Raw genomic sequence first — 13,701 nt, forward strand, 5'->3', positions numbered from 1 at the left:
ATTTTTGAATCTGTTTACTGCATTCGTAGCTGTTTAGCTTTTATAAAGGGTGGTTAAGTTTCAAGGGCCGGTGTTGATTTTGAATAAAATACAATTTTTTAGGAAATTATTGTCATTTCTCTTTATTATGATAATAGTGGTATATTTCAATTACGGATAAAACAAAATATCGGCCGAATGGCCGCCGCGGCATACCTCCATCCGATGGTCCAAATTTTCGATGACGCTGAGGCATAATTGAGGTCATAATTGAGGTTCCGTTAATGTGCCGAATTATCTCATCCTTTAGCTCTTGATTTGTTGCTGGCTTATCGACGTACACCTTTTCTTTCAAATAACCCCAAAGAAAGAAGTCCAACAGTGTCAAATCACATGACCTTAGCGGCGAATTGACATCGCCGCGACGTGAGATTATTCGCCCATCAAATTTTTCGCGCAAAAGAGCCATTGTTTCGTTAGCTGTGTGACAAGTGGCATCGTCTTGTTGAAACCACATACCGTCTACATCCATATCTTCCAATTTGGGCCATAAAAAGTTCGTTATCATCTCACAATAGCGAACACTATTCACAGTAACTGCCTGACCGGCCTCATTTTGGAAAAAATACGGCCCAATGATGCCGCCGGGCCATAAACCGTACCAAACAGTCACTCTTTGTGGGTGCATTGGTTTTTCGGCAATCACTCTTGGATTATCATTCGCCCAAATGCGGCAATTCTGCTTATTGACGAATCCACTGAGGTGAAAATGTGCCTCATCACTGAAGATGATTTTCTCGAAAATTGGTCATTAACTGTTGCCCGTTTTCATAATAAGCCTGAATAACTTTAACGCGTTGCTCGATTGTGTATCTTTCCATGGTTCAAATTGAGTTAGTCTGAAATTGAAAAATGTCAAATGAAAGGCAGAGAAAAACTTGACGTTTAGGTGTGGTTCACATTCAACATCTGCCCTTGAAATTTAACCACCCTTTAGTATAACGCCAACTTTTCCACTTTCCTAATTTCTTTCAATATATTTGGAATCAAGGTAAGAAAAGTTAAATTTTTTATTGATTAACTAGTGGTCGTATGTGTATTTCCCATTTTTTGGGGCAGGATTATTCTGAATTTCCACTCTCAAATTTTCGCGAAAAAAGAGGTTTCTTCGTTTTAAAAATATTGTTTTTATTTATTTATTTATTTCCTGAGTTTCTTAGAACTATTCCTTAAATAAATGCGAGTCTTCAATTTTATAATAAAGTGGAAAATATTGCATTTGTATAGTACTTTATTATTCAATACATGACCAATTTTCATAAATGAAAAACAGAATTATTTTCCTTTTTATATTTATTTTTTTTTAATTATATTTATTGTTTTTTTTTATTATATTCACATTGGAATTCGTTAAATTATTTTAAATAAATCACCTACTGTTAATTCAAATATAATCTTCTCTACAAAAATGCTAAAATGTTTTCTCTACAAAAGCTTTCCTATGAATTCTACAAAGATTTGTAGCACAGCTTTAAGTGTAATGTGTTGAGATACAAGTTAGTTGTTGCTATTGGACGCTAGAGAGCACTCTTCAGAGCCATAATCAACGGCGGAAAAAGTTTTTTGTATTTTGTTGTATTTGTCTATTTGTATTTGCTCAATAGTCAGTGGTTAATTCATAGCCCATTCTTCTCAATATTCTGGTTTTTTGGAGTATTACACTCTTGCAATAAAAAAAAATAAATAAAAAATGTTGCATAAAGAAGACTGTAGTTCATTAGCCTTGTACGACGAAAACGTTATATTTTGTGGTGTCGCTCTAGTGGCATTCAGAAGATTTGGAATTTCACACATGCACAAATTCTTATACTGCACCGTAATAGGTCTAATTGTACCTTGGGATGAAGTAGGGGATGCATTAGCTCGAGAAGCTGCTGCCTGGTTATTAATTGCATCTTCCTTACCATGAGACAACGCACCCAAAAAAAAAGGAGAATTTAGAAGCAAAGAGCTAAGGTTACGTTAGCTGGCATAAAACTCTGGGGCTACGTCAGGCAAAGTCCTCACTCCTCCCTAAATACACACGAAAAATGGTCACTGACATTCTCACAGGTAACTGCAGCCATCAGTACATGCTGGGGATATACTCCACTGAGACCTGTTGTTGCTATGACCAATCCTCGGAAACTTCAATACACCATATTCTCGAATATTATGAGTAGGCGAGAAGAAGGCTTAGATATTTCGTCCGGATGCAGCTGGAACAATGGCACATATGCTCAGTTAATCCAACTACATCTTAGCTTCATTGTGGGGCTGAGTTTGGTTGAGGTACTGTGTTGTGTAGAGGGCACAAAAGGCCGTGAAATTGAAGTGTATACCGCATTTCCATTCATTCGTTTAATTAATTCTAATTAACAAAATTACGAAATAAAAAAAATCTTATAAGACGTGGTTGGCATGGAAATTTGTAGAATGCCACATCGTATGAGTTTCCCAATGCCGTGAGAAATATAACTCACAATTTCTCAAAAATTCGCAAATCAAAAAAAGTCGAAGACAGTTTTAGTTGTGGAAACTTTTTGTTCTAGGTGAATTAAAAAAATTACAGAAATACAAAAATATTTCAGAAAAAAATTTATTTCGACCTCGTATAAAAATGAAAAAAAAAAAAAAATTCCAATAGAGGAGAATATAGCACTAACAAGAATAAGTCATGATTAATTCCAAAAGTTGCATAATTTTTTGTTTTTATTTTAGTGTGTTATCAAATTCAGAGAACTCATAAAAATGAAATGCCGCGCAAACGAGCTTCTAAGTTATAGTTTAGCAGTTCGGTCGCACCTTAACTACCTGCTGCTCTTCTGCTTCTTGCTCTGTACATACATACATTTCTATTGAAACATTGGGAACGAGACTCTGTAACTTTGTGCGCCTGTATTTTGAAATATATTAGGAATCGAGAGAGGCCAGAAAAAAACGATTTTTTTTTACCCTCTTAAAGCAGGATAAGAAGAAATATCTCACTTAAAACGAGATCGCATATTTTATAAGTATATGTAAGTTTATAACGCTGTAAATAAATTAGAAAACTGAAACAATTTGGCCCCTCTATGTCCCTTGCAGTAAATTCTAAAAAAAAAAATAATAATGTTCCATACAAATCTATTATGATTTAGGTTATGCTAGATCACAGAGAGAGCCATTCATGTTATGGCTGCGGCGAGCGAACGTACGGTTGTTCCGCTAATACATTACTTTCTGAAAAGAGTGGTTCGAAAGTTCGATATACAGCAACAACGATAGAAGAACAAAACGGATGAATTAAGGTCTTACTCGATCAACAACAATAACAGCAATATGCGAGAGGGTAGTAACTAAGTATTTTATAAGCTAACGCAGGCGTTTTATTTCGTAACCGCCAACCTTTTTTATTTAAAGCTGTATTAAAAATGAAAATAAGAAATTAAAAAAATTACGAAGTAGAAAATATAAACAAAGGGAAATAAATAAGTAAAAGGGAAACGTGGGAACTCAGATGGGCGGGAAATATAGAACAGACACTAACACGAACAACAACATTATTGCTAAGGAGGAAAAAATGAAAGACTCAGCAACAATTAGAACTGAGCGGACTGAGTAGGCTCAGCAACAACAATACAACGGAGTGACAGCAACAAATGTGTTTGGTGTTAATGCTAATGAAAAGGCAATATGGGAAGAGCAACAACAACAACAACAACAACAACAACAACAACAACAACAACAGATATACAAACACATAACAACACATATAAGTAATAAAAAATTTGGTATAAAAACTGAAAATTTATATCAGCAGTATGACACCGGCAGAAGATAACACGAGTGCCGCAAAGAAATGAAACAAAAAAAAAAAAAACAAAAAAACAGATAAAAAGTATAAGTATATTTTTGCGATATGAAGGAAAATATTATATATAGCAAAATCTTTGCTGAGTTCGAAGCGACAACTGCAATTCTTTTCACAGCAGTTCAAATTCACAAGCGCAAGTGAATAAACGTCGCATGAACAGACGGGCAAAACAGAGTGAGATGATGCGGTAGAATCGTGAGATATATCGAGACAAATGTGAATGTAGTGAGGGGGCGGTGTAGTGTGAAGGGAAAATCTGAGTGCGCAACGTGGCGAAATTTCAAGGTACAAAGTGGAAAACTTGGCTGAAAATGTGAAAGAAAGTATTAAAATGATTGACAATTGGAACTAATTTGATGTGAAATTTCAAGTTGAAAAGGAGACTGAAATGAAAATGGAATCGAATGAAGTGAAACGAAGAGAACTACAACGAGACGAAATGATGTGAAACGAAATCAAATGAAACTAATAGAAATGAAATAAAATAATATGATTCGAAATGAAATTAAATGAAATGAATTAAGTTAAATCGAATGAAATGAAAATATATAAAATAAAATAATATAAAATAAAGTAAAATAAAACAAATGAAAATGAAATAAAATAGAATAAAATAAAAGTGAACAAAATAAAATAGAAATAAATAAAGTAAAATGGCATGAATTAATTGGAAATATGGAGAAATAAAATCGTCTGAAAAGAAATGCAATGACATGGAATGGAATAAATGCCATTGCACTTCGTTTAGAAGTGGAATGGTATGAATTGAAATAAAATAATCGGAAGTTAAGCTAAATTTAATTAAATAAGAAAATAAACTAAAAAAATAAAACAAAATAAACTAAAATGAAATAAAATATAATAAAATAAAATGAGATGAAATGAAGTGAAGTGAAATAAAATAAAACAAAATACAATACAATACAATACAATAAAATAAAATAAAATAAAATAAAATGAAATGAAATGAGATGAGATGAGATGAGATTAAATGAAATGAAATGAAATGAAGTGAAATGAAATGAAATAAAATAAAATGAAAAATAAAAAATAAAAAGTAAAAAATAAAATAAAATGAAATAAAATAAGGTACATTGAAGTAAATTAAAGTAAAACAAAATAAAGTAAAAAGTAAAGTAATAAAACGAAATTGTCTCAAACGAAATGAAATGAGATGGAATGGAATAAAATCAAAATGGAATGGTATGAAATGAAATAAAATTAAATGAATTTGAATCAAATAATATCAATGGAACGAATTAAAATGGAACTATATTCATTGTTTGAAATTATTTGAATTGAGATTTATTTTATTATAAAATGAATTCAGGCTGAAACTGAAACAAATGGGAACAAGGGGAACAAAGCCATAAACTTAGTGAACATATATAAGAATAAAATGAAATGAATGAAAGCGACTGCAGAAGATCATGGGTTGATCTCATTTCAGAGGCTTCCAATCGCTTCTTGACCTACAATTTCAGACTTCCGAATGCTCTTGTTCCATGAAGCAGCGTTTCAGAATTATTTTCCGGGAATATAAAACTGAGATATACATAACAAATTTTATGTTCCTGCAAAATGTGCTGGATAATTAAAAATCAGATATAACCTGAACTGAGATACGTGGGTCAATCTATTTGAGAGTTATGTAGCTAGCCAGATTCATACTTCGAGTTGATTGGTGCTAGATATTACAATATGAAGACCCATGGAGAAAAAATTTCAGAAGGTGTAGCCAATATCAGACCGTTAATCGGCTCTCAGTGAATTTGAAAGAATCAGTTGATTGGCTGACGTAACCGGATTCATGACAGCGGGTTGCTTACGAAAAAACTGAAATTGTCTTGGTGCTATAAGAAAAAAATCAACACAGCCTTCATTCATGTTGCTTCGTTGCCGTTTGAACAACGACTGATTGGACGAGGGTGTCAAATGAGCGAGCATAACTCCGTTGTCGAGTTCCCGGTGACGTGACCTGACTAGCTCAATTTTTTTTCACCATAGCTGAAGACCCAATCTGGCATCCTTGATGAAGACCCTTTCTATGATCACTGCGCTCATGTGTTTTCAGCTGTGTGGATCCAGGTTGGAAAGGAATTCAAAGCCTCCACAAATAGATAATAGTTGGACGAGAGTGGTGCAGATATCACGCGCAAGACTCCCCGTTTAGTCGTCAATGGGTTACGTGTACTGAGCGAAATACATACAAAGTACCGATGAATATGGATTGGTGCTTGGTTAAAATTTTACTGAACACCCTTAATGCATTTTTACATCAAATATTCATAAATTTGACATATTTCTCCAACAAATTTGTTATCCTTTGTCTCAACGTTTTTAAATAGAAATACGCAATGGTTTCCAAAACAGTTTTTTCAAATTTTTTAATCAATTCAAATTTTTATTTGAGTGAATATCAAAAGGAAAAACAGCGCAATTTCCGCATTTCCTACTCGGAAGTCAGCAAAAAAAGTGCGTGTAACGTAGTACACATAACACAAGTGAAACTTTCAAGGCAGAAAAAGAAAGAGGGAGAGACCCGAGAGCGAATGAAAGAAAGAGAGAGAAAGAGAGAGAAAGAATATATATCTAAATAAATTCACAACATTTGCAGAGAATACAAATAGACAACATTTACAAAAAAAAAAAACACAAAAATGAATAATAATACACGTGGTATATCAACTGCGTATATATAGTGTCTTTCGCCATCGCGTTCTGCCACAGCACGCACAATACGATCTGTCGTATTCTAACTATACGTTGTTCTCTCTCGATCCCATGTATTAGCGTGGCATTAGAGCCGTGCGCACATATAGCGTCTAACTCTATAACGTGCATAGACAAGGCACGCGCATGCGCAATACTATCTATCCTATTCTAACAATATGTTGCCCTCTTTCGCTCTACTATAGTAACATAGCGTTAGTGCTGTACGTTTACACGTCACTCTATTTCTCTCTCTGTTATATTCTAACGCCTTGTATATAATGACTCCTGAGATACGAGTAACGTCGTACGACTTAGACTAGAGCCTTAGCGTAGAAGTGGGAGAAACGACGAAGGACCGCACAAAAGGGAGACGTGAATAGCCTAAAGTGTATCTAAGATATATATAAGGTAAAGCTCTCTCTCTTCTTTTCCTTTACGTTATATCTTTTTTCTCTCTCGCGGAACGAAAATGCCCAAAACGTTGCATGACGTTGAAATTTTACTCTCCATTCTCGCTCGTCCATCGACGCCTAGCCTAAGAAGTTTCACTTCAAAAGTAAATATGTAAATAAAATTGCAAGAAAACTATTAATTTAACAAAGAAGTACACACTTTGTGAGGCCTTATCTTTTAAAAAATCAATATTGACTTCGCAAGGTATTTGAAAATTTATTAGCTGCTTGATCGTAGTGAAATTTCGTTTTTCCCTTATCGATTACTAATACATACATACGTATGTATGTAGACTAACAATAGCACCTAATTATCTTTGAAATTTATTACGGTTTGGAGTCTACTTATAAATACACTTTTTGTCATTTACTTTGAAGTTTCCAGTCACACAGCTGAGAAACGTGGTTAGTGCGTTTTTTCGCGTAGCTGGAATTCCTGACTAATCATTTGTTAAGAAAACATTTGTATTTGTGTGGCAGGTGTTTGGTATAGCGAAGTTGTGCAAAAATTTTGGGAAAAATATAAAACTAAAGAAAAAAATTATACAACACTGTATTCAAAGTCTCGAATGTGGGAAATCAGCGGCGGTGCAAGCCATTGAATTTTTCGACCACAACTTTTTGTTTTAAAGCTCACATTTAGATTTTAATACCAATAGCAAGTCAAGTGTGAGATTGCATTCACTTTTTTATCGCCAGTTTATCAATGAAAAGAAATAAAGTCATAAATTATAAGCATTTCAGCAAAGGCTGTACAAGAAAAAAAAAGTAATAATAATAAAATAATCAAAGAATGTATACGTGAGGGGATTTTTATTTGGAAATTTTATTTATCAGTATTTGTTTAACTACATGGTTTAATAAGTATGACTAAGTATGTAAAATATTTTAATTTTGCTTGGTAAAAAAATTCATCAAATATTTTATACATTTCATAATAATAGCAATAAAAAGGGCGTAGCACCAAGTAGTGCCCTTTATGACACGAAACACAGATTACTTAGTCCAGCCATAAGTTCCGTTACAAATTAACTCCTTTATAGATATGAAATTATAATACTTGTTTTTAATGAAGTTATATATATATATATATATATAATTGAGGCGTACACCCTTTTCGGGTGCTTGGCCGAACTCCTACTCCTATTTGTGGTGTGCGTCTTAATGTTGTTCCAAAAATGGAGGGACCCACACTTTCAAGTCGACTCCGAACGGCAGATATTTTTTTATGAGAAGCTTTTTCATGGCAGAAATACACTCGGAGGTTTGCCATTGCCTGCCTAGAGACGACCGCTATTAGAAAAAACTTTTTCTTCATTTTAATCTTTCACAGAGATTCGAACTTACGTTCTCTCGGAATTCCGAATGATAGTCACGCGCCAATCCATTCGGCTATGGCGGTCGTGCCCCTTTTATCTTATATATAAAATAAAGTCAACTTTTTGTGTGTGTTCGCTAACCGGCCGTGTCTTTGCACCGAATTAAACCAAACTTACACACATTGTTAAGAAGGTATTGAAGATGGTTTCCGTATAGTTTGGATACCTATTTGTGGATAGGGTTCGAGATATAGGTCAAAACGTGGACCCGGGTAACCTTCGGATGTGTATGTACAATATGGATATCAAATGGAAGCTGTTGATAAGTGCTTTAATACGGGGTAATTTTCATACTTATTGATGACAAGGGTCTCGAAATATATGCCAAAACGTGCACCCGCCGTGTCCTTGCACCGAATTAAACCAAACTTACACACATTGTATTGAAAATGGGTTTCGAAAAGTTTGGTTGTAATTCGGAACACTGGCAACGGGTACAGCGTTCTTTTGAGCCAGCCATAATGTCGTTTACTTTTATAACGCTTGGGGCGGAACTGAACTGTCAAATTCACAGTGTGAATTACAATGTGTCAATATTTCTTTCTGATTTGGATGCCATAAGGAGAAGACGTAAGGGCAAAGTGTAAAAATTTTTTGTGAAATTGTTTGGAGTGGATTTTGGAACAGTGAATAATTTCTTACGAAATTTGAGAATTTAATGTGAAATCCGAATGTTCAAACGAAATTATGTGTTCGTGGAAAAAAAAATTTTTTCGTTTTTTTTTTTTTTGAAAAATATGAATTGAAAATAGTTATAAAAGGTCCAATGCTTAATAAAACATATAAATTGAAACGAAAAATTCATGGATGATCAGGAAAATAGACGATTGTTTTTTAGTTATTCATTTGCGTTGATTTAAAATTTAAAAACAATCTTCTTTTTTCCTGATTTTCAATTTATATTTTATATTTAATCAAAAACAAATAGAAAAACAAAAAATATTGTTTATGCCAAAGCGCTTGAATAAAGAATAAAGAAATAAATAATATGAAAACCATATATTTTCTGTTCTAAACCATATCTATTCTATTTTAGTGTGCCCAGCGAAGGGGGCCGGGTTTGCTAGTGATAAATAAAATCGTTTTCAACCACCAATGCTCATTTTCCTATTGTTAGGCCAGCATAGCCTAAATAGCAACCCTTGTATCTATATTGCGCTGTAAAAATAACAATGCAGCAGTGTAGATCATCCTAAGAAAAACTCAAGTCACTGCTAATGAAAACTGCATGTGGTGTGTGTGTGTGACTAGAAACAAAATCGTTCATTGTTCATTACAATGTCGTTATTTCGTTTTATGGAAATTGAATGGCGAGGAGTCCAAACGACTTTCTGAGCCATCCTTCTATTGTACTGGGGCCAAAGGGTTTTGCGAAATAGCTCACGAAGAAACGGAGCTCCATCTTTTCTGGGCTTTTCTGAAAAATAAGTTGTGCGATTCCCCTTCAATAACAGTCAGGGGGATGCCAATGATCGAGCAGAAGGTCTCTGAGACTAATTCAGTCTTCTTCCTGGCAAGCTCATCAGCAATGTCATTTCCCCCTATGTTTTTGTGTCCTGGAAACCATATCAGAGAGATGTTACCTGCACTCCCAAGAGATTTGATCTCCTCCTTACAGAAGTTGACTAGTTTGGATCTGCAGCATGGCATCGTCAGAGTTTTGATCGTAGCTTGACTATTGGATAAAATGTTAATATCTCCCTTGTTTGCAAGGATCGCAAAGACTTTTGCCTGAAAAGCATTAGCAGTATTCGGAAATTTTAAGGAGATAGACAAATTGTCTAATTTAGAGAAAACCCCTGCTGCGATGCCCCATTCCATCTTGGAGCCTTCAGTGAAGGCATAGGTGCCAGTTTCGGTATTGATTTTCCGCCTTGTTTCAATCCTGCCTATTTGGAAAGATTGCTCAAATTCGTAAAAAGTAAAAAAGAAAAAATACAACTCATGAGCGAGTTCGCTATTTAATTGAGATTACACTTTTACCGATCGTCCGATATTGTGTTGGTGCTATAAGAAAATAAAATCAACACATTCCTCATTTATATTGCTTCGTTGTCGTTTGCACAACAACTGATTGGACGAGTGTGAGCGAGCAGAATTTTGCTGCCGAGTCTCCAGTGACCTGAGAGCCGAAGTTAATCGCTCAATTTCGTTTTTCACCATGGCTGATATCTGGTTATCTATCATCCTTGATAAAGACTCTTTCTATGATTAGTGTCAATAGATCAAATGTTTGACCAACTGTTTGGTGTCGGGCTCAATCTTGCTGGAACCGCATATCATTCATATTAAGTCCTTTCAATTCTGTTAAAAAATAGTTCTCCGAATTCCATAGATCATATAATAGCATGGCGATTATTTTCATCGCTTAAAAAAAGAAGTTGAATCGCACCTCTGCCATGAAGTGAAGCACTTACTGCACTCTTTTCTATGTAGATAGAATCATAAATCCGATTACGGGGTGTGTATGCATGTATGCATATGTGTGTATGCATGCTCTTGTAGCATAATGGGCTTGTACATCTTCAACAAAGCATACTTTTTTATAATATTTGACAAGGCCATTAGTTCGAAAGGAGTTTTGTTTTATTTATGAAGAATAGTTTTCCTGCTTCAAATGAACCAGTGACTTCACTTCTTGATTTGATATAATTTTGTTGAGGTGTAGGCTTAGACTTTTGCGCAAATACCGCCACGAAGAGAACTGAGATATTTCGAATTCCTATTAAAATCATCAACTCGGTATAAAGGTTGCCAGTTCCTTCGCAACTAGTTTAATATCGTTCATGTTACCGTGGCATTCAGAAGATGTATATGGGATATGGAAGAGGAAGAGAGATATGGTGAGGAAGTGGTAGAAAGTGGTTCTCATTGAACTATTGAACTCGATTTATTCTTTCCTAAGCTCTTGTTAACTTTGTTGCCAGTATTTATGTAGGCTGCTTTGTGGGCAAAGTCCTTCAAAACTTCAACTCTATTCGTTTTATCTTTGCCTTATTCTCTATACCATATTAAAGAAAAGAGTGCTGCAGTAAATGCTTATTCACTAACAGCATTGAGGCTAACGATATTTTGACTGACTTAAGCCAACACATTTGATAAGATTAAAAGTTTTACGCATACAGGTATTCAACGGTTCTTCGAACATATAAGTGATTTTTTGGTTGATTTGTAAGCAAGAAATAAAAAATTAGCATTGAAAAACGTAGCACCGAAAAAACTGAAACAAGGTAGAAAAAAATCTGTCGCGATATTTGAGTAAAAAATTATAATATAATAAAAAAAAGTTTTTCTGTACGTGTACGCGTACGATTTTACGTCATTGCGGGACATACAAAAAATTCGGCTGAATGTCTCGTGAATTGCGCAAATTGATAAGTAAAAAAATTTAGGTAAAACAACTAAAAACGTCCACTGCAATAACTTAAATAACTTATCAAGCTGAAAACAAAGAAAACCGGGAAGTAAAGAAGAATCGTAAAGAAAAGTACACTAATGTGTATGGAGTGCAATAAAAAATTATTGAAAACGTTTTAAACTACTTACTTATATATAAAAATTAATATAGGCATGCGAAGTCAAGTTAATTGTAAATAAGTAGTAAGGAAAAAACGCAAGAGAGAGAGGAAATATGCATGTGCAGAGAGTTGTTTATGTAGACAAGGGCTAATACTCGTATTTACTATATATCGTTAAGTAAATGGGCGTCAGAAGAGCTTAAATCGTCGATTGAGGTATTTTTTGTTTTGAGAAATCGTAATTTCTGCTAGCCTATATTTATTACTATGCTGGGGCGAGTGTGCGAGTGTGTTTGTGTGAGAGTATGCGCCTCTAACAAATTTATAATATAATATTTGTTCTCTTTGTTGTTTTTTCCTTTATTTCATTTGGACATTTTAAATAATACCCGGCGTATTACCAATTTGTACAGTTGTTGTAGACTAACTCGACAATGCTTAAAAACACCTACTAAGTATAGAATGTGTGCATGTAGGTGTGCATATGTGGACACGAATGTGAGTATAATGAGCTGACTCTGCCTGGCACTGCTGTGCTAGTTAGTCAAGACGTGCACACGGGGTTTATTGGTTACTTGGTTAGTTACTTAGTGGCTTGTCGGTTGTTCGATTGTGAGCAAAAAATTTAAATGTTTTAATTACTCTGATATTCTGATCGGTGCGTTGCGCGAAAAGTGTGTTATTGTTTTTGAGTGTTGAAAACACAGAGTGTGCATAATGGGTTGATTTTAATTGTTTTAAAATGTAGAGTTTACAGACAAAAAAATAAAAATTGGTAAAATTGCACTTTTTGGAAAGAATAAATAAAAACAAAAGATCAATAACAAAGAAATAAAAACAAATTAAAAAAATAAAATAAAATAAACTCAAGTAAAATGAAAAAAATAACAAACAAAATAAAGGTGAAATAAAAAAACTAATATAATAAATTAAAAAATATAGTACAGCAATTATAAAATTAAGTAAAAAGAAAAAATTTAACCAATTTAAAGTGAAGTAAAAAATTCAGTAAGGAAAAACAAAAAAAAATTAATGAATATAAGATAAAATAAAGCAATTAGAATGAAAAATTAAAAAATAAGGAAATTAAATGGCAACAAAATCGAATAAAATGAAAAAATGAGCAGCTTAAACTTAAAAAGGGCCTAAATATAAAAAAAAAACAAAAAACAAATTTATATATATTAAAACCAAATAAAATGAAATGGAATATAAATTTTAAAAAGACGCAATAAATAAAAACTAAACTAAAAAGTATAAATGAAATTAAAACAATTGAATTAAAGTAAAAAATAAATAAAGTAATTTGAGATAAAAAGGAACAGCGAAATTAGAATGAAATAAAAAAAAATTAATAAAGTAAAAAATTTAGTGAGGAAAAAAATAAAATATATTAAATTAGCATAACATAAAAAAAACAATTAGAATTAAAAACTAAAAAAAAGGAGATTAAATGGCAGCAACATCAAATAAAATACAAAATTAAAAAAATTATAGGTTAAACTTAAAAAGGCTTAAATAAAAAAAAAATAAGTAAATAATATTTAATTAAATAAAATGAAAAAGAATACAAAATTTAAAAAATAAAGAGTAAATAAAAACTACAACAAAACGTAACATAAAGTTTAAATGAAATAAAACCATTTGATTTAAAGTAAGAATTAAATAAAATAAATTAATTAAAACAAATTGAAATTAAAAGTAACAGCAAAACTAGAAAGAAATAAAAAAATGTATAAAGTAAAGCAAAAAATTTCGTAAGT

General features: G+C 33.0%; 1 protein-coding gene across 3 annotated transcripts in view; it reads left to right on the plus strand.

The window, feature by feature from the left end:
* The first annotated feature begins 3,920 nt into the window (after positions 1-3,920).
* Positions 3,921-13,701, plus strand: part of LOC129244899 (uncharacterized) — a 48,746-nt gene continuing 38,965 nt past the window's right edge. For 2 of the 3 annotated variants that reach the window (XM_054882799.1, XM_054882800.1), the window contains exon 1: positions 3,921-4,159. The gene's annotated coding sequence lies outside the window, so the exon portion shown is untranslated. The remainder of the gene's footprint in view (positions 4,160-13,701) is intronic. The other variant, XM_054882801.1, reaches the window with a different exon arrangement.

Source organism: Anastrepha obliqua, chromosome 4, assembly GCF_027943255.1.
Source record: "Anastrepha obliqua isolate idAnaObli1 chromosome 4, idAnaObli1_1.0, whole genome shotgun sequence".
Taxonomy (NCBI): Eukaryota; Metazoa; Arthropoda; class Insecta; order Diptera; family Tephritidae; genus Anastrepha; species Anastrepha obliqua.